At 38.1% G+C, this 20,024-nt stretch overlaps 1 protein-coding gene across 1 annotated transcript in view; it reads right to left on the bottom strand.

The window, feature by feature from the left end:
* The window catches only part of OPN3 (opsin 3), a 59,071-nt gene that overhangs the window by 27,222 nt on the left and 11,825 nt on the right, over positions 1–20,024 (bottom strand). The window lies entirely within an intron of this gene.

A 20,024-nucleotide genomic window follows, 5' to 3' on the forward strand; every position in this document is an offset into this window, starting at 1 on the left:
AATGCTGGAGAGCATGTAGAGGAAAAAACCTCTCCTACACTGTTGGTGGGAATGTAAGTTGGTGCAGCCACTATGGAGAACAGTATGAAGGTTCCTTAAAAAACTAAAAACAGAACTGACATATGATCCAGCAATCCCACTCCTGGGCATATATCTGGAGAAAAACATAATTTGCAAAGATACATGCACCCCAAAGTTCATAGCAGCACTATTTACAATCTCCAAGATAAGGAAGCAACCTAAATGTCCATCGACAGATGAATGTATAAAGAAGATATGGTATTTACTCAGCACTATTTACAATCTCCAAGATAAGGAAGCAAGCTAAATGCCCATCGACAGATGAATGTATAAAGAAGATGTGGTATTTACTCAGATATTTACTCAGCCATAAAAAATAATGAAATAATGCCATTTACAGCAACATGGATGGACCTAGAAATTATCATACTAAGTGAAGTAAGCCAGACAGAGGACAAATATCATATGATATCACTTATATGTGGAATCTAACAAAAATGATACAAATGAAATTATATACAAAACAGAAATAGACCCACAGACATAGAAAAGAAACTTATGGTTACCAAAGGGGAAAGGGGGAGAGGGATAAATTCTGAGTTTGGTATTAATATATATATACTACTATATATAAAATAAATAACCAACAAGGACCTACTGAATAGCACAGGGAACTATGCTCAATACTTTGTAATAACCTATAAGGGAAAAAAATCTGAAAAAATAATATATGTATAACCGAATCACTTTGCTGTATACCTGATACCAACACAACACTATAAATCAACTATATTTCATTAAAAATTAAAAAAAACCCAAAACCAAAACAAAACAAAACAAAAACTGGCCTCTTTGATATTGCTGTTCCCTCTGCCTGCAATTCTGACAAAGATCTCATAGGCTGAAGGAGAAGACAGACATGTAACCAAATAATTATAAGAATGTGATCAGTGCTAAAACTGAGCTGTATTTGGAGAGCTGGAGAATGCAATGAAGGAAGTACTTATCTCTTTGCCAGAGGAAATACTGGGGAAGATTTTAAGAGAAAACAATATTTGAATTGATGCATGGGAGGGAGTTTATCAAGCTGACAAGGGTGAGGATATTTCAAGGCCAAGGATATAGTGTATACAAAAGCATGGACATGAAAAGAGGTATTCAAATGTTAACTCCATGCATCAGTTTGGGTCCAGTAAAGTTCTTTGTGATATAACTTGATTATGCACTATTTACAACATTTATCAACAAACATACATCATGCACACACAATATACCAGGAACTGTGCTAGGTAATGGAAAAACAAAGACAAATTATAAACAGAGGAATAAATAATTATTAAACAATTTGATAAATTCTATGATATAGGAATGTTTTTGAGGCCAAAGTCCTGGATTCAATTCCAATTTCTATACATAAATACCATGACTCTGGGAAAATTAATTAACATTTCTGAACCTCAATTTGCTCACCAGTAAAATAGGAATAATTTTACCAAAACACTGTCTCATTGTGTGTGTTTGTGTGTGCGCGTGTGTGTATTAAATGAGAATATAAATGTAGTTAGTAAAGTGGTAGCATATAAAGTATTATTATTTAATAGCTGAGTATCTTGGAGCAAAATTGCTTTAAGTGGTAGAAAATTGTCAGAAGGCACAGGAGTGTGTAGAACTCTGGAGCTTAAATACGAGTTTATTAATAATATGTACAAAAGCTGAGAACCAAATCATTTTCCCTCTTTGGCCACTAGAGGTCCACATTGAACAGCTTCAATGGCCTAGACTCTGGGTAAGCAAGTTTACACTAAATAGAATAAGTGTTTAGAACAGGTATTGTTTAATCATGCCCCAGATCTGTTAATTCCTATGTGGTAGATAAAGTTAATATGACACAGTTCATGCGTTCAAGGAGCTCATGCTCCTTGAAGGTGGTATAAGAAGAAACTCCAAGTGTGATAGTAGGAGAAGGAATATACATACAATTCAGGAGACTTTTCTCTGGGAAGCAGGCACGATCTGAATCTTGAATATGAATACCTTTTAACCAGGCAAATAAGGAGGGGATGGGGGAAAGGACTGTCAATTGTATTCCAGGAAGAGGGAACAGTTTATGTAAACACATGGAGACCTGACAGAACTTACACTATTTGGGTTCCTACAAATAATTCAATATGGTAGAAAAAGAGTTCTAATAAGAGAGAAGTGAAAGAGCAGGAACTCTCCCAGGAAGACCGTTAAACATCAGGCGAGGAGTTTGAAATGTATCCTGAGGGCTCTGAGGAGGCTTTAAAATGTTGTTGTTCTCTTCTACCACTGTACAAGTCTAGAGAATTTTGTTTTATTTTCTTTTGGTTTTGCTTTTGCTGATTTTCCTTATGGAAAGTTCTTTCTGACTGCATTATGGAAAAAGGCTTAGGGTGAGAGACAAGTCTGGTAAATGAGAAACCTACTGGAGCAATACAATCATAGTGATGGGGCACGGAACTAATGCAGTGACACTGAGGAAGAAGAGATGAGAAGTGTCCATAAGCTTTATGGGTGTGAATCTTTGTTGATGTGGGAATGAATGAAGAAGAATCAAATGATGGATAGTTGATCTGGAGAGGAAATTGGAGAGAGATAGATTTGGGAGAGAAGATGATTAGGGGATAAAGCACTTCATCATGGATTCTCTGGTGATTTTTGAACAAATCACTCAGTGGTCTGTGTTTCAAATTCTCTACCTATAAATTGGGGCAAACTTTAAAAACCTGACTTGTGGCAGATAAAATCTTACAGATCATATGGTAAAAATCTTTCAAACTAAGTGGGTATACATTTTTTCCAAGCAATAAAAATTCCAGTTTTGTTCATTCAAAAACATTTATTGATTTGCAAAAGTTTCAAAAGATGTAGTTTATTTCAGTCCACATAAAGCTATTTGAAGTTGCTTAATAAAAATGCTTCTTTATTACGTAACTGGTGGTTTCTACTCATACTTGAACAACATTAGAGGAAAACAGTGCATTTAATATGCTTGAAAAAGTTTGCACTCTTAGGAGAGTAACCAATTCTTCTTTGAAATCTTGTTTATGTTGCTTATTTGTTGAATAAGATTTCCCACCCCTTTTAATTTAATTAGCAATGATAATTTCAGCCACTAACACAGAGTGCTTACTATGTGTCAGGCACTGTTCTAAGCAATTTACCTTTGTTATTTTATTTAATCCTCACAACTCTGTGAGACACGAAGAAATTATCATCCCCATTTTGCAGATGGTGAAACTGAGGCAAAAATAACTTACCATGGTCACAAGTTAATAAATAACAGAGCTGAGATTCATATCAGTCTGCTTCCAAAGTCCATGCTATGCTATACTCATCTTCTAATTTCCTTTTAAAAATTATAAAACAATTTTATACTATTGAAGTAGGCTTTGCAGAAAGCATATTTAATCCATCTGTTATCTACTACATATGTTCTGTAACTGTGTCTACTTTTGATATCAGAAGAGGTAATTTTTAAAACTCAACTTTTTTTTTTAGTTGAAGAATTTTAAAGGAAAATAGAGATGACCATTGTATAATGTTTCCCAGCCATTGGAATGAGCAATTCCATTTGATCGATAAAAGCAGTCCTCTGAAACACCAAAATGATGGTTGGTTTTTAGAATACATATTTTAGGCATTTATCCGATGTCTATATTAAGAAGAAAGAAATTAACGTTAGTTAATGATTCTTTCTTTATAACTGCTTCCTTCCCTTTATGAAATGCCATTTTCCAACTATTTGTTCCAAAAACAAATTTATTATTCTTCATGTTTAGTATTCAAAGACTCAGTTCCATAAGAAACCCAGCACAGCATAAAACTCTTTCCATGGGTTAACAAAATTATGATTTCATGGGCTTCCCTGGTGGTGCAGTGGTTGAGAGTCTGCCTGTCGATGCAGGGGACACGGGTTCATGCCCCAGTCTGGGAAGATCCCACATGCCATGGAGCGGCTGGGCCTGTGAGCCATGGCCGCTGAGCCTGCGCGTCCGGAGCCTGTGCTCCGCAACGGGAGAGGCCACAACAGTGAGAGGCCCGCGTACGGCAAAAAAAAAAAATCTCAGGTAAGCAGCTTAACTGAGATTTACTTTTGACTGCCATGTAGCCACCAAATGCTTGCTGTGCATTAAGAATTGGGAGCACCCTCACCAAAAGGGCCAATGACTCCTCAGAAGAGAGTGATTCAACACGGCAGTCTCAGATTGTGGTCTGTGGACTAGCTTCTCACTGTTTAAATGTCTGTATTATTGTCTCAGTTGTCCTCACTCATGCAACACTTCACTGTGTTGGGGTTCAGGGAGGGCCACCCCAAAGTGTGCCTCAATGGCACATTGATTATTTTGAACTAAAGTTACTTAAGAAATGGCCAACACAAGAGGAACACTAACCATCTCCTCTGTCTTCCTGAAAGCAGGACATAAATCTCTCATGTGAAAGGTGTGCTCTCTGCATCTAGAGGGAGAAGGATACCTTGTCACCAGAGATAGGGAATTCAGGCCAAGAAGACTGTGTAAACAAACCTTGTTACTTCTTCCATTTACTACCCCCAGCCCAAACTGTGTTTAGATTTTTCACTTTATTGGGCACCCCAAAACTTTGTCCTCTCAATTTCTCTCAAATTTATTGTTTCTTTGTCTAAAAAAGCATAAAAGCTGCCTGCTTGGGTCACTCCTTGGTCTCATTTCTATGAGACCTTTATGTAAATGATTAATATTTTTTCTTTTTCTTCTGTTAATTCATTTTGTGTCAACCTTATTGTTAGTCCAGCGACAAAAACTCCAGACGGGTAGAGGAGGGAAATTCCCCCTTTCATGACTAGTGGTATTTCGTATATATTGAAAAAAGGAGTGCATTTTTTCCCCCATTAAATCTAGTGACTTTTTTTAATAGGGGAGGCAGGGGGAAGTAGTCGTTGACGCAGGTGGTAAAACACAGCGGACTGTCTGTGTGTGTGTCCCCTCCTCCTGGGCTACCTTGGGCATCTGCACAGTAGCCTGGAAATCATTCCAGGCTCATCTCTGCCCTGCAGTCTTTGATTCATTCAATATCATCACTTCTCGGCCTCTGACCTCTCTGGCTTCAAACTTGGCTCCTTGATTTCCTACAGCCCCATTTGGACAGATAACCCAATTTTAGACTGTTTCCTTTGCCTGTTATTTGAATTTAAGGTTTGTTTTTTTCTCCGCCCTGGTAATTGTTTAACTCCATGCACCATAACCAAAGGAAAGGAGTGCCCTATCTTTGGATAGGGCATCATTAGAACTTACTCCATGCTTATGTTCCTGCTTGTCAGGGGAGGACATTGAATAAGATAGCTCACAATGGGGGAAATGGGATAATTACTACACTAAGGGACTCAACAAATGTCCATTGTGACCAGTCTACAAGTCCAGTGAAAAAGGACAGTTTGAATATATAGTAACTTCTCTGTCATATTACTTAAGATTCAGAAGAGTGACAAACACAAGCAACAGTGGGACAAAGGTCTGGAAAACAGTCAGATGGAAGCACTGATATATTCTGATATCTCAGTTGTGCATTTAATCCTAATTCAACTGCATTTGTAGAATGGGTATGGTACCACAGGTAAAATGGGAGGCATACACTTAGTTTTAACCACTCAATCAAAATTACTCCTTGAACACAGCATTCTAGATCTTATGATAATTCACCACAATGTACTGCAGAAAACTGTAACAGAGACTGTTCTGCTCGCAGGACCTTGACTCTGACCCACTTTAGGAACATGTTTACTTGCTTAATTTTCACTCTTGTATTTCCCCTATCTCATATTTTCACTTAACACCAACAGAAGGCTTTTCTTCTGAAATATTTCTATATTCATCTCTGTGCTTCATACCACTCCCATTATTCTAGTGCAGGCTCACATCCCACAGGTGATCGTTCTGACCGATTTCCTCATTGATTTTTTTTTCTTTACCTGACCTCTATCATCCTCTCGTGCACCAAATACCAGTTTGAGACTGGACTCAGTTTATGTGCCATCCTACATCTCCTTGACCCAGCTCACAAGCCCCTCTCTTAGCCATGGGCCTTGAACATTTGCCTTGCTTTAAAGCAATGGTGGTTCCATGACTACAGTCACCAAGCTACAGCTCCTACTGCTGTAACAACAATAGACCTACTTGCAGTACCAACCTGTACCTTTGCCCTCACTGGACTGGACCCACAGAGACTCTGTCTTCCCTAGCTGCTGCCTGGACGCAGCTGACCCAACCCAGAAGCAAGGGGACATTAACACATAATGGAGCAGACTTGGATGAATATGAGTCAGGAGACAGGAAGGAGACAGGAGACAGGAATTGCTTGCACTCTCCTCTAACTCCATGGGTTTCATACAGCCTCTCCAAAGTTGCCCTGCAAGATGAAGCAATCAGCTCTTTTTGTGAAGCTGTGGCCAGCTTGGCATTGTATCTTTTCATATTTGACTGCCTTTCTTCCATGTCTCTTCCTCTTCTCTCATTCTTGAGACCCTGGGAATATATCCCCAATAAATCATTAGTCCTTATGTTTTGCCTTAGGCATTATTTTGGGAAACTTGTGCTAAGATAATCATCTTAAGGTTCTCTGTAGCATAATGATCTGCAAAACTCCCTTTGCTTAACATTCTGCTTTCAAGGAACTCTGCATATTGCTTCCACTATCTGGTCAACTTTCTCTTTCACCGTTTCTGACTTCCTTAGCGCATGCTACACTCTGCTCATACACAACACAAACAGACTATACCTTCATGGCTGCTGTTTATTACCTACTATATTTTGGTATAATTCAATATATACCCAAGTCTGCAATCAAGTTATCAACACCCTTAGGTGTTGATAGGTAGGGACCATGTCTTTTGTATCCTGACATCTTCCTTGTCACCTGGAATAGTTACCAAGGTATTATCATATATTTATTGATGATAAAAGTTAAGTATACCATGTTTCTTCTCAAATAAAGAATAAAAATCCTGGAGCAAACATGGTCACCCCTGTAAAATAAACAAACACTAAGGTTGTCACCTATGCTTAGAAATAGTCACAGTCCAATTTCAATGAAAAGGAAAAATGTTCCTAATGGAAAGTAGCAACATATAAGTTAGGAGAAATAAAACAAGCCAACTTCCTGCACTTTTCCCTAAGGGATTCCCTTTTTTTTTTTTTTTTTTTCTTTGCGGTACGCGGGTCTCTCACAGTTGTGGCCTCTCCCGTTGTGGAGCAACAGGACGCGCAGGCTCAACGGCCATGGCTCACGGGTCCAGCCGCTCCGCGGCATGTGGGATCTTCCCGGACCGTGTCCCCTGCATCGGCAGGTGGACTCTCAACCACTGCGCCACCAGGGAAGCCCGGGATTCCCTTTTCAGCTTGAAACACTATTTGACACTTAGCACAATTTAATTTTTGACTATTAAAAAGACCCTGTAAAATATTCATTTTTATGGATGATGGGAAGTCAAATGGTATTCTCATTAGATTTGTCATCTCTGTTCTCCAAACACAATAATAAATTGTTACACCTTATTTCATATGGTATTTTATATTTTTCAAAGTACATTGCATATATTTTTCTCATCATATCTTCATAGACATGTGAAGCAGAAAAGGCTCATTATCACCACTGAATAAGAGTGTGGGGAAAAGGGGCTGAGATTAGTGACTAGCCTAAGGTCACAAGATTAGTAAAGTTTTGCTTGGAGGAGAACCCAGGTCTTCTGACTGCTAGTCCAGAGCTCTATTTGGATTCTCCCTGGAAAGATCTGATGAAGCGAGTTGGTTGTGATGAAGAGAAGCTTGAGGTCTTTTTAACTCTATGAAAAAAATTCAACTCATGAATACATTATGGGATAGCCATGTGACCACATGTCTGCAATGACGATTCTAATTTCTAAGTGTTCCTTCCTGGATTACTAACCTGGCACCAAGTGAAGAAAATCTGAGATACCTTGGAAGAGCAAATTAACAATATGAGGACATCTCAGAGGTACAAAATTAAATCTGAGTCATTTATAATTTACAAAGCTCTCAAAGGAGCTCAGAGTTTAGGTTTTAGAGCAGGTGGTAACACACTGGTTCCCTTTTAAGTCAAGTGGAGAGTATTAAAATACAATACAAGTGTCCCTTTTCTCTCAAGAATGAATATAGCACACTATTATAATTATGTATGTGTGTGTGAGTTTGTGTGTGTGTGTGCGTGTTTGTGTGTGTGTGTGCAAGTAACTAGTCGACTAAATAATGTGATATGAGATACCACAGGACCATAAAAGGAGAATGGGAAAAGAAGATAGGAAGCTTGTCAGAATGTGTTGAGGAAAAACATAATTGCTATATCCTGGGCAGTACAGTGCTGGGACACAATACTTGAAGTTTAAAATATACATTTGTGAGGTGGTAGCATGTACAGTAAAGCCCATCTTGAGCTTGACTAGTGTGGGACAATTTGGATAGACAAGAAAATATCATGAAAGTCTTAGTTATCCTGAGCTGAGAAGGTCAAACGAAGAAGAGCTAAAGAAAAATTGGAGGTGGGAAAGGCAAGCTTTACAAATATGAAGTATTTTGCCTAAGGCCACAAAGCAAAGCTAGTGGGTGTTAGAGCAGGGCTGATTCCCAGGTCCATTCTGATTCTACTGCTTCAAGCTTCTCCCCCACATTGTCAAATTGGGGTCACATGGATTTAACTCCCCCTTGATGTTCAATTTAAAACCCTCTAGATCTGAGCAGCAAGTCTCTCTCCCTTGGTAGGAATAGTGATTCTAAATGCCAGCTTTTGAAATAGCTACAAATGAATTTCCTGGGGAGATTATTTAAAATGCCAATTCTGAGGCTCTGCCCTTGAAGATTCTGCTTTAGTCTGGGACAGAACCTAAGAATTTGCATGTTTAAGAGACTGCCCTGATGATTCCGACTTCAGGAATGGTTGATCTAGATTAAAATCAAATCTCCTTTAATATACTCCCTATATGGCTATTAGCTCATTTTCCAGGTTTTCCTCCACAGGCTCAATGACCAATGGAGAAACACCAGAAACCACTGTGGAAGTCTCTGACTTCTCCAATTTCAGTCCCATACCAAGAGATGCAGTGCAGAGCTCTTTCGATTGCATCATCTGCGCCCACGTCAGTCAGCATGGAGGGATGGCCCTCTCATCTCTTTGACACCGACCCTGCAGGCTACCCATTTCTCCTTCAGCCCCTGAAGTCTTCCCATCATGACCTCCCTCCTTTGTGTCAGAGAAACAGCATCACCATCTGTTTCTTTGTCCGGTCAATAGCACAGGATTGGAAATATATCCACAGACTTTAGTGTTCTATGGAACGATTCTCTTCAATGAGAAGATTTTCACATGTATCATATGGTTTCAGCAGTTTAAAGTTTTCTTCTTTTTTTTTAACATCTTTATTGGAGTATAATTGCTTTACAATGGTATGTTAGTTTCTGCTTTATAACAAACTGAATCAGCTATACATATACATATATCCCCATATCTCTTCCCTCTTGCATCTCCCTCCCTCCCACCCTCCCTATCCCACCCTTCTAGGTGGTCACAAGGCACCGAGCTGATCTCCCTGTGCTATGTGGCTGCTTCCCACTAGTTATCGGTTTTACATTTGGTAGTGTGTATATGTACATGCCACTCTCTCACTTTGTCCCAGCTTACCCTTCCCCCTCCCTGTGTCCTCAAGTCCATTCTCTAGTAGGTCTGCATCTTTATTCCCGTCCTGCCCCTAGGTTCTTCATGACCATTTTTTTTTTTTTAGATTCCATATATATGTGTTAGCATAAGGTATTTGTTTTTCTCTTTCTGACTTACTTCACTCCGTATGACAATCTCTAGGTCCATCACCTCACTACAAATAACTCAATTCCATTTCTTTTTATGGCTGAGTAATATTCCATTGTATATATGTGCCACATCTTCTTTATCCATTCATCTGTCAGACACTTAGGTTGCTTCCATGTCCTGGCTATTGTAAATAGAGCTGCAACGAACATTGTGGTACATGACTCTTTTTGAATTATGGTTTTCTCAGGGTATATGCCCAGTAGTGGGATTGCTGGGTCGCATGCTAGTTCTATTTTTAGTTTTTTAGGGAACCTCCATACTGTTCTCCGTATCAATCAATCTCCGTGGCTGTATCAATTTACATTCCCACCAACAGTTCAAGAGGATTCCCTTTTCTCCACACTCTCTCCAGCATTCTTCTTTTCTTATGTTATATTTTTTTGCTTTTCTGTCTTTTGATACATTTACTATTATTATTATTATCAGGTATATTTCATCCTAAGAATTCTTCTACATCTTTAAGAAATAGAGAATAATGAGATATGGCTCATGCCCACAGCAGAGAGACCAGTATAATGTATGCTTTTTCAGATATAGCTGAGGATCACCCCAGGCAGGGAAATAGCACATACCCTTCAACTGCTGTTATCGTGCCTTTTATGTTTGCAGTCTCTTATTCTTTAGCTATCTTTCTACATCAACACTCCCACATCCCTTAGCTTCCCAGTAGTGTCTTTCTGGGCTCTAAAATTTGCTTGCCTTTATTCCTATCTGGTGCTCAGGGCAATTTGTAAATTGCCCCCACCTAAGAGAAACTGAACATAACTATTCCTTTGAATTAACACTTCACAAAACAGTATTCCACAGGGACACCAAAGGCTATGTCATGCACAAAGCTCCAGCTCTGAGGAAGGGGAACCTTGTCAAGTTTATATCGACAGATCTAATATTCATAATATTTTACTCATTTCTAGTTTTATTCTTCTCTACCTATTCCCTTGACTTTTGCAATTCTGCTGCTTCCTATATTCCAATTAGCTATCGTAATGGCATGTTTTATTGAACCAGATGTAGCATGTCAGAAAATGTCTGAAGGTGGTGTCATTTGAATAGGGAGCTTTATTGGCCTTGTACATGTGAGGTTCTCCCTGGCCTAGTTATCCAAACTCCAGAACCCACTAGTAAGTGAGGAGCTTGTTGGGGAGATATCAGCAGTTTCATCAGCCTGAAGACTAATGTTACTTCCTAAGGAATTTTCTCATATTATGGAGAGCAAAGTGAAGCCTGGATACACAAGAGACTTAAGGCATGTTCTAGGTAAATAAGATAAAACTGATCCAGGACAAATCACAACTTAAAAGTAGACCATGACAGGACTCTCTAAACCTTCCTGAAGTATTTAAGTGGCTCTAACATGTAGGGCCCTGAGCTTAGTGCTGGGGAAGCAAAGTCCCAAGATACAGGGACCCCAGATGTAAAAGGGAAAAGGCAACATAAAAAGACAAACCAAAATACAAAATTTGTATTTGAACTATCAAATGAGACATACAAACCTAAGTGCTGTAGGAGCTCAGAGAGAGCAAATATCACCAAGACTGGGGGAAATGGAAGGGCTTTATATAAAGGAGTGAGACTGAGGATACTGAAAAAATCAATCTGAAAACTTATCCAGCATTTACCAGGCCCAAGAATTCTAGGTTTACTTATATACTCTAGAATAGTACTGTTCAGTAGAAATGTAATGGAGCCATATATGTTATTTAAATTTTTCTAGTAGACACACTTTAAAAGGTAAAAAGAAACAGATAGATTAATTTTAATAATATATTTTATTTAACCTAACACCTTTAAAATATTATTTCAACTTATAATAATCATAAAATTATGAGTGAAATATTTTATATAATTTTTTGATACTAAGTCTTTAAAATACAGTGTGCATTTTACATCTCAATGTAGATTAGTTACATATCTAGTGCCCAAGAGGCATGTGGCTGGTTGTTACCATATTGGACAGCACAGCCCTAGAGAAACTCTTGTACATTGGATAGGAAGAGATATATATGAGGATATACTTTGAGGCATTGTTTATCATATTATAGGAACTAACCCAACATCCATCAAAAGGGGGAAATGGGTAAATATATCATGAGCAAAAGCGTCGAAGCATTGCTTGGATTCACATTAAATTCATGTCTGCAGTGACCTCTGGAAGGGAAGAGGTAGAATGGACTAGAGAGAGGAAATACATAGATGTGAATTTTATCTGTAATATTTCAATTCTTTAAAGATAGATTAAAATAAATAAATATTAACCTCTGCTCACTTTGGGTGGTACATAGACATGTATTATATTATCCTTTGCACTTTTCTATATTTAAAAGCTTTTAAATAATTTACAAAACAAAAAATTTCATTGGGGATATGGAGGTAGCAAGTAGCAGACATTCAGAAGATAGGCTCTTTAAACAAAGAATAGAAAGGGACAACCATGAGTCAAGGGACAACTGGAGGTAGTGGCTAGACTGTAAACTGATGTGAATTATCCAGGAGGGAGAAAGAAGACTGCAAATGAGACAGGCAAGAGCCATATAAGCTCTATATGCCTTGCACATCTTGTGATAGCATGAGTTCAAGTTTGTGACCTCACTGTGGGGTGAGTGTTGATGGAGCAAAGAGTTTTACAGGAAAAGTAGGGAGTAATGCTTTGGAAGCAGCAGTGATACTCAATGGGGCATTTACTCAACTATGTGGTTCTGGGGTATATGCAGTGTATTGAGAGTTTAGCTAAGCTACTCCATGGTATTACTGCCTCAACATCTATTTTATTTGGCCAAGAGGCCTGGAGGACTTTAAACTAACACTAACCCCTCATTCAAGCACATGCCCCTGATAGCAGCCCGCAGAGTCACAAGCAAACATAAGTTCCTGATGTGACTCCCCAACAGCCCTATCACCTGCTTCCCAGGGCCTTCCTGCTATGTACCCCTTAGATAAGCCCCTGTGGAACTTAACAAAACCCTGTTATTTTTGGCTTGAATTGACCAATCCATCTTTAGTCCACCAACACCAAAGCACTCAACCCATGGACCATAATGCATCCCAGGTCCTGCCTCTTTTTTTCTGCACTCTGCCTTTACCTCCCTGTGTGACCCCTTGAAATGTGCCATGTCCTTCCTCCAGGACTGTGAGTGCTAAACTCTATTTCAGTTTCTCTCATGGTCTGTTGTCGAAACTTCAGCTCACCATCTGAAAAAAAGCAGCTTCTGCCTGGAGGTGGGAAATCAGAGTCCTTGGGGGCAGCCAGGGTTAAGGGAAAGAAAGGAGGTAGAGAAAATGTTGAGAAGATGTTGAAGATATAGGAGAGTTTACTGCTTGTGAGAGGAGGCTCTGAGCACACATGGTGGGAGCTCAGGACTGCACCATATCAAGAAATAATAATAATTTATCAAGAAATAAATAATATGGTGCAGCTCAGGACTGCACCATATCAAGAGAGTGCAGTCATGGCTGATGAAGAGCTTTCCCTTTTGGCAAAGACTGATCTCAGCAGGGATGTGAGGTATGACAGGATTTGTTCTGATCATCTTTTGGGGGGTCAAGAGGAGGTAAAGCATGTTTCCAGCATCTGGGTCCTGAATGGTTTGCTCAGTGGTATGTTGATTTCTGGAACATGTGCTCCCTCAGATGTCACACTGGATCTTTGGATTATTTGCAATTTTTCACTCTTCTAACAGTGCTATGAAGAGAGACACTAAGTATAACATAGGGCACTAAGTTCAGGTTCCATATCCTCCACTTTTATGTGACCTTGAAAAAGTTAATCTACTGGTGCATTAATTTATTTAACTGTAAAATGGGGTAATAGTATATTATCTAACTACCTTGCAGAGTCGGGGTGAAGATTGAGTTAATTAATATGCATAAAGCAGTTATAACAGTACCTGGAATATTGTACACATTTAATAATAAGTGTTAGCCATGGATATTACAATCCATTAGCTATATATTTACAAACATCCATGATTACCTCCTTAGGATAAATTCTTGGCAATAAAATTGTTAAGTGAGAAGTTGTATAAAATTTTAATGCTTTCAGTACAACTCTCTAAAATACCCACCAGAAGATAAACTAAATACCAACTACCATACCATCAAATACTTGCTTTATTACTTCTTACTTATGACTTGATGCATGACAACCCACCACCCATGCAACAATCAAATGCAATTGCCCTCTGTATACCCCCTGACCCAGAATGCAGGAGTGGGACCTGGTAATCTGTACTTTAAAGACATTACCATTGGAATCATAAGAACTCTTCAGTTTAAAACCATTGCTCTATAATTTTATCAATTGATAAATCAATCAATTGCGAAAACATTTCCAATATCAACAGTTTAGAACAGGCTCTTTTTGAAATTCCCCTTGGTTTCTATAACCCCTCTCCTACCTCATGTCCTATTTCTATGCCAGTTTTGTATTTCCAGTAGAAATATAATGTGAGCCACATAAGTTAGGGACCTGAAATATGTCATCAGGGCTGTGTCTCTCTCCTCCCATCACTGGTTTGGTTGCTCTCTATTTGGCCTAAGTTTCAGACAGACTCTCTGGTAATTAAGGTACTGGCAACCTCTGATTTATATCCTTGAGGCTTAACAACTCCAGGAGGAAAAAAAGAGTGTATAACTAGGAATCCTAGAAGGAAATTTTCCTAATCCAGGACAATCCAGGGGGTCAGTTACTGCATCAAAACGGGCAGGGTACCATATCTGCATTCCTAACAGGTCTCTATCTACTAGCTCTTTCTCTGTTGTTTCCTGATTTCTCTTCCTTTCTTTTGGCACTCACATTCAATCAATCACTAACTTAGCTGATTTAATCTCCTCAGTAGTTCTCAAATCTTTCCTTTGTCCTAAGTACTATTGTCCCAATTCAGACCCTCATCATTTCTTGACAAACCATTTTAAAAGCCTTCTGTCTGGTCTCCTTTCTACATTCTTGCCTCTCTTGGATTTGTCCTCCACGCAGACACCAGGGTTATACATCCAAATACAACCCATTTCCTTGTTGAATACATTAAGTGGGGCTACACTAGGACAAAGTCAAAACTCTTTAGCATACAACCCTCTGAGACCTTCCAGAACCATCTCCTGATCACCCTGTATAACCAGAACCAAACCCATTTGCTTTTCTTCAAAACCTGTTCCCAATCTTGGTTAAAACCTATTACACTCATTCAAGTACCTAAGGTGAAGTTTTATTCATTTTCAATTCCTTTCTCTACCTTATCCATAACATCCAGTCACTTTCTAGGTTTCTATCTCCAAATTTTTATCTGCCTGTTTCATTTCCATCTCCCAGCCCACCCAAGCCTTATTATATTTTTTCTCATTACCACTCATTTTCTCATTACCATTCTCATTTGCATCCAGTCTCTGCACTTTCTTTCGGCCTCCCTCCTCACTACACCAGACTAACCTTTTTAAACATAAGCCTGATCTAGAAAAACCTTCAACAGCTCCTCACTATACACTGAATAGAAGTCTCATGGTCTTTATGACACTGATACCCTGGACACTTTCCCACATGTCCCACCTCTCCACTCTAGTTCAGTGCACTCTATGATCTAGCCATCAGAGAGTTGTCCTGGATGACACCATACCTCTGTTCCTGCTGTTGTCCGTATATGGAATGTTGTTCTTCATATCAGTCTGTAGAAATTCATTTCAACCGTCAGGGCCCAGGCCTTTTCTTTCATGAAGCCTTCCCAGATTTCCCTAGCCAGACTTAAAGTAACTTCTCTGTGCATCCACTAAAGTTTATTTATACCTATATCACAAAAATGTTCATAGCCTGGTTAATATAGTGGCTAATTGTGTATCAATGTCAGCTCCAATGGATTGGGAGTTCTACTACTTACCAATTTTATAACTTTGGGAAAGTTACTGAGTCTTATTTCTTATCTACCCATGGAAACATTAATACTACCTCACAGGGTTATTTTAAAAATTGAGATCATATATATATATATATATATATATATATATATATATATGTAAAGAAATCAGGACAGTTGCTGGCACATAAGTAATTACTTGTTCCTGGAATTAATATGACGTCTCTCTGAAGAAACTACACCACACTGCAATCATAGCACGTGGGTTATATAGTCAGACTGCCTGGGTTTGAAGCCTGGTTCTACCACATACCAGCTGTGTTATCTTGGTCAAGTTTTTCTTTGCAGTTTCCCCATCTGCAAAATGGGCATAAAAGTGCACCTACCCAATTGGGCTGTTATGAGGATTAAATAAGGTAAGTACAGCAAGCACTCAGAACAGTGTTTGGCATACAGTAAATGCTCAGTGTTACATACAATTATTCTCTGTATTCCCAGACTCTAGCACAGAAACTGAGGCACAGTGCTCAATAAATGTTGCATTGTATCGAATCCTATGTTTCACTTTGCGAGTAATCTACTTAAGATTCTTATCTACATGAAGAATACTGACTCATTCCCTTACTCATTCCATTTTATAGGTATTTTCTAGTTAACCCCCATCTATAAAATGTCAAGCTACTGCACTATTTCATTGCTTGGTGAACAATTAGTGAGTGTAAATGTGAATATAATTCAATTATGGATGGTTTAGTCTTGTATTGGCTTCTCTGAAACTCATAGGATATTGTCATATACATGTAATTTGATTAATTTGCCCATAGCTTGTCAAGTAAATAATACCCCTCCAAAAAAAAGTATGTCAAAATATTTTTACATTGATTTTGAGGTAGTTGTTTGCAGTGTATAGAAAGATACCTAAAAAGATAATGAGAACATGACCAAAAAACACTAAAACAAAACAATAGAAAAATATCATAGTTTCATTTCTATAACTGCTTTGTAGAGTTATTCTATTTCTGAATGAGATGCATGTTTTTTTTAAAACCCCACAAAATCTCAGGCTGTACCTGACAATTGGGGCAGGATGAGAAATATTCCCTAAATCTCTGAATTTTGTTTTGAAGTTTATCATAAACCTTCAGAAGGAAGCCATTGCTAATTTGTGAGGGAAAGGAGAAAAAGGAGTGGGGAGGTGTTATGTAAGGAAGCAGCAGACAGCAGTTTCTACCAAGAGTGACCCTGTTGAAGAAGCATTGAGGGAGTCAGAAGATGTTGAGGAAGAAAGGTAAAAGTGCGGAGCATAAAAGAAAGCAGATTCATTATAAATATTCATAACTTTTACTCTAATGCAGCTTCTCCAACTTGGCACTATGGACATTTTGGGCTGGATAATTCCTTCTTGTGGGGAGGCTGTCTTGCGCATCATAGGATGTTTAGCAGAACTCCTGCCCTCTACCCACTAGATGCCAGCAGCAGCCCATTCCCAGTTTTAACAACCAAAAATGTCTCCAGACATCGTCAAATGTCCCCTGAAGGGCAAAATCACCCTGGTTTGAGAACCACTGCCTTGCTGGGAGAAAATTGGTAAAATGATTAGATGAAACATTTCATAGATTTAAATGTTCCTTTTAAGCAGTTTCATTCACTCACATAGGTTTATCCTAAAACTAATTACCTGTACTAATAATACAAAGACCCAGCACTATAATTTTGATACATTTTCCCAGATTGTTCTTCCGTACTCTGTTCGTCGGTTGGAACCTAGAAGGAAGAAAAAGGGTGCTGGAAACTGCTAGTTCGTCTGCCATTTAGCAAATCTTTTTCTGGATGCCTATGAAGTGCAAGACACTGTAGGGAATACAGAGGTACAGCACACACAGACTTTGTTTTAAAGGAGATTACAATCTCATGAAAAACTATTTCCAGTGCAGTTCTCGTCTTTTGCTTTTTCCTTTTAGTAAACACCTGGTTGGTATTTATGTTTCAACAACAGAGGGCACTACAAATAATGTTATATGCAGTCATAAAATGGAACTGTTAAAGGAACAGAAGGACATACAGCTCATTTCTCTTTAATAATTCACTTAAATCATTTAGGAACTTAACTGTTAATTGCCTAAAAACAAGATTCCCTGCTCTTCCTCAGCAGTCCATTCCCCCAAATTTCTTCTTTACAATGGGCAATAAGAATACTGAAATTGGTACAAAAACTTTAACTATAAATTACACATATAAATGAAATTAACTTATGATGAAGTAAAATTATCTTACCCATACTGATTCATAATATTTGTTATTTTTAAATATGAGGTGAATAAATGAACAAATAAAAGTCTCAAACAGGAACTGGGTGCTCAAGGGCTTTAATTATATGACCTATAATCAAGAGTTGGCCTTAATCCTACTGCACTGGTATCCCCTAGGATTCCCTTTTCTTTAAAACTTATAAAATGCCTAAATATGTTTTCCTTCTGATTGAACTACAAAAAGGTATTTATCTTCCTACTACACTTTGTCAACCCTGCACCTCCAAATCCAAAGTCATTCCTTTTCCTCTGATGATGTCTATACCTTTATTCATGCTGTTCAGAGCATATTAAGGGTTAAATATATATTTAGCAACAAGCAAATGTTAAAATTATAGGATATCAACAGGAACTAATAAAAATACTGTATTATAGAAATGAAGCTCTTGACATAAAAACCAGGAGAAAGTTTGATTTCAGGTGTGAGCAATTTGCACAATTCTAGTCAGCCCACTTGAACTATACAAATTTTAATTTATAGGATGATTTATTTATTGAAAAAAAAAGTACTCTCAAATTCTAGAAGCAACCACTTTTAAAATAGTGATTTATGTGCTGTGCACTCTTACATGCAATAAATAATCATCTTGAGATGAAGGTAAGGCAGAAGTTACATTTTAATTCTAATTAATGAATCTGAATACTTACTAGGAGAGAGTCCAGGCAAATCACTTAATTTCTCCAAGTCTTATCTGTAAAATGGATATAAATACCTGCCCTTTCTTACCTTATGTAGTTGTCTTGAGGTTCATATAAAAAAAATGTAGTTGTCAGGAGAAAAAATCCTACAAATGCTGTAGCAGAACTGCTGTCAAAATATTCATGTTAGAGTCAAATTCTTTCAGTTGAATCACTCAGCATCTTTGTTCATGGCTTACATACAGCTGGAGGTATTGTGTCCCCTGCTTTAGAAATGTGAATATCTTTGGTTGTTGGTTAAAAGGGTAAGAACTATACTGGAAACAATGCCTCTTTATGAGTAAAAATACTGAAATAAAAATGTATAAATCTTCAAAGAGGAAGCAACTACCTCAACGCAATAAAAGCATGACTTCTATCTGTCCTGCCAAGACAAAGGTAGGTAAACCTAATCTAATCCTAATTAGAATTTTTTGTTTTGAATCTTTATGATCTGCTTCTCTCATTTTGATTTCTTTATACTTCTATTCTCTGAGCTCTCAACGCTTTGGGCTTCTGGGACCAAATCTCTTGTACCTTCTCTTCAGTCCTTCCCACAGGCAAGACAGAAAGCTTCTGATTGTCAGAAACTTCTTAATTAACGGAATGTTAGCTTAAATAGATTTCGGAAAGTATTAACTGATCTACCGTTTAACTTTTATTAAGCTACTTGTTTGCAACTGCATAATAAAAGGTCTTGGTATTCCTTTAAAGGAATGTCATGCACCACAAATCAGATTTCTCTTTTTTCTTTTCTTTGTTTTGGTGCGGGGGGGAGTGCAGGTGAAAGGAGGTGGTTATGATGGGGAGTATGATGGATAGAAAACACCTTAAGTTCCCATAAAGATAAAACAAAACATACATCCTCTAGAGGATCTGTCATTTATATTTCTATTTCTAATCCCTAGAATAATTCAAATTCATAACCCACATTTGATGTTCAACTGATGTTTGTTGAATTAAATCACCTTGATTTGGATGTCTCAGACTAACAAGAAAGGGTCTGCCAGCATCCTCAGTCCCCTGAGATCTGTCCTTAACACCGGTCTCCCTGAAAGCACTCCTCAGACCCAGGCTTGGCCACTTCTACCAATCCAAACCCAACCTTCATTTTCCTGGCCTCCAAGACTCCAAAATGAAGTATGTTCTTGGATTAGGGGCCATACTTTAGTATATAATGTCTTCATGCTGATGTCCTGGAATGCATTAGTATCATTTCTATTATTTCTACCTCTGGCTCTGAGATTCCCATTTAAAAAATTATCTATCTATCTACCTAGCATCACAATATACCTTATTTCTT

Source organism: Orcinus orca, chromosome 1 (genome assembly GCF_937001465.1).
Source record: "Orcinus orca chromosome 1, mOrcOrc1.1, whole genome shotgun sequence".
Classification (NCBI taxonomy): domain Eukaryota; kingdom Metazoa; phylum Chordata; class Mammalia; order Artiodactyla; family Delphinidae; genus Orcinus; species Orcinus orca.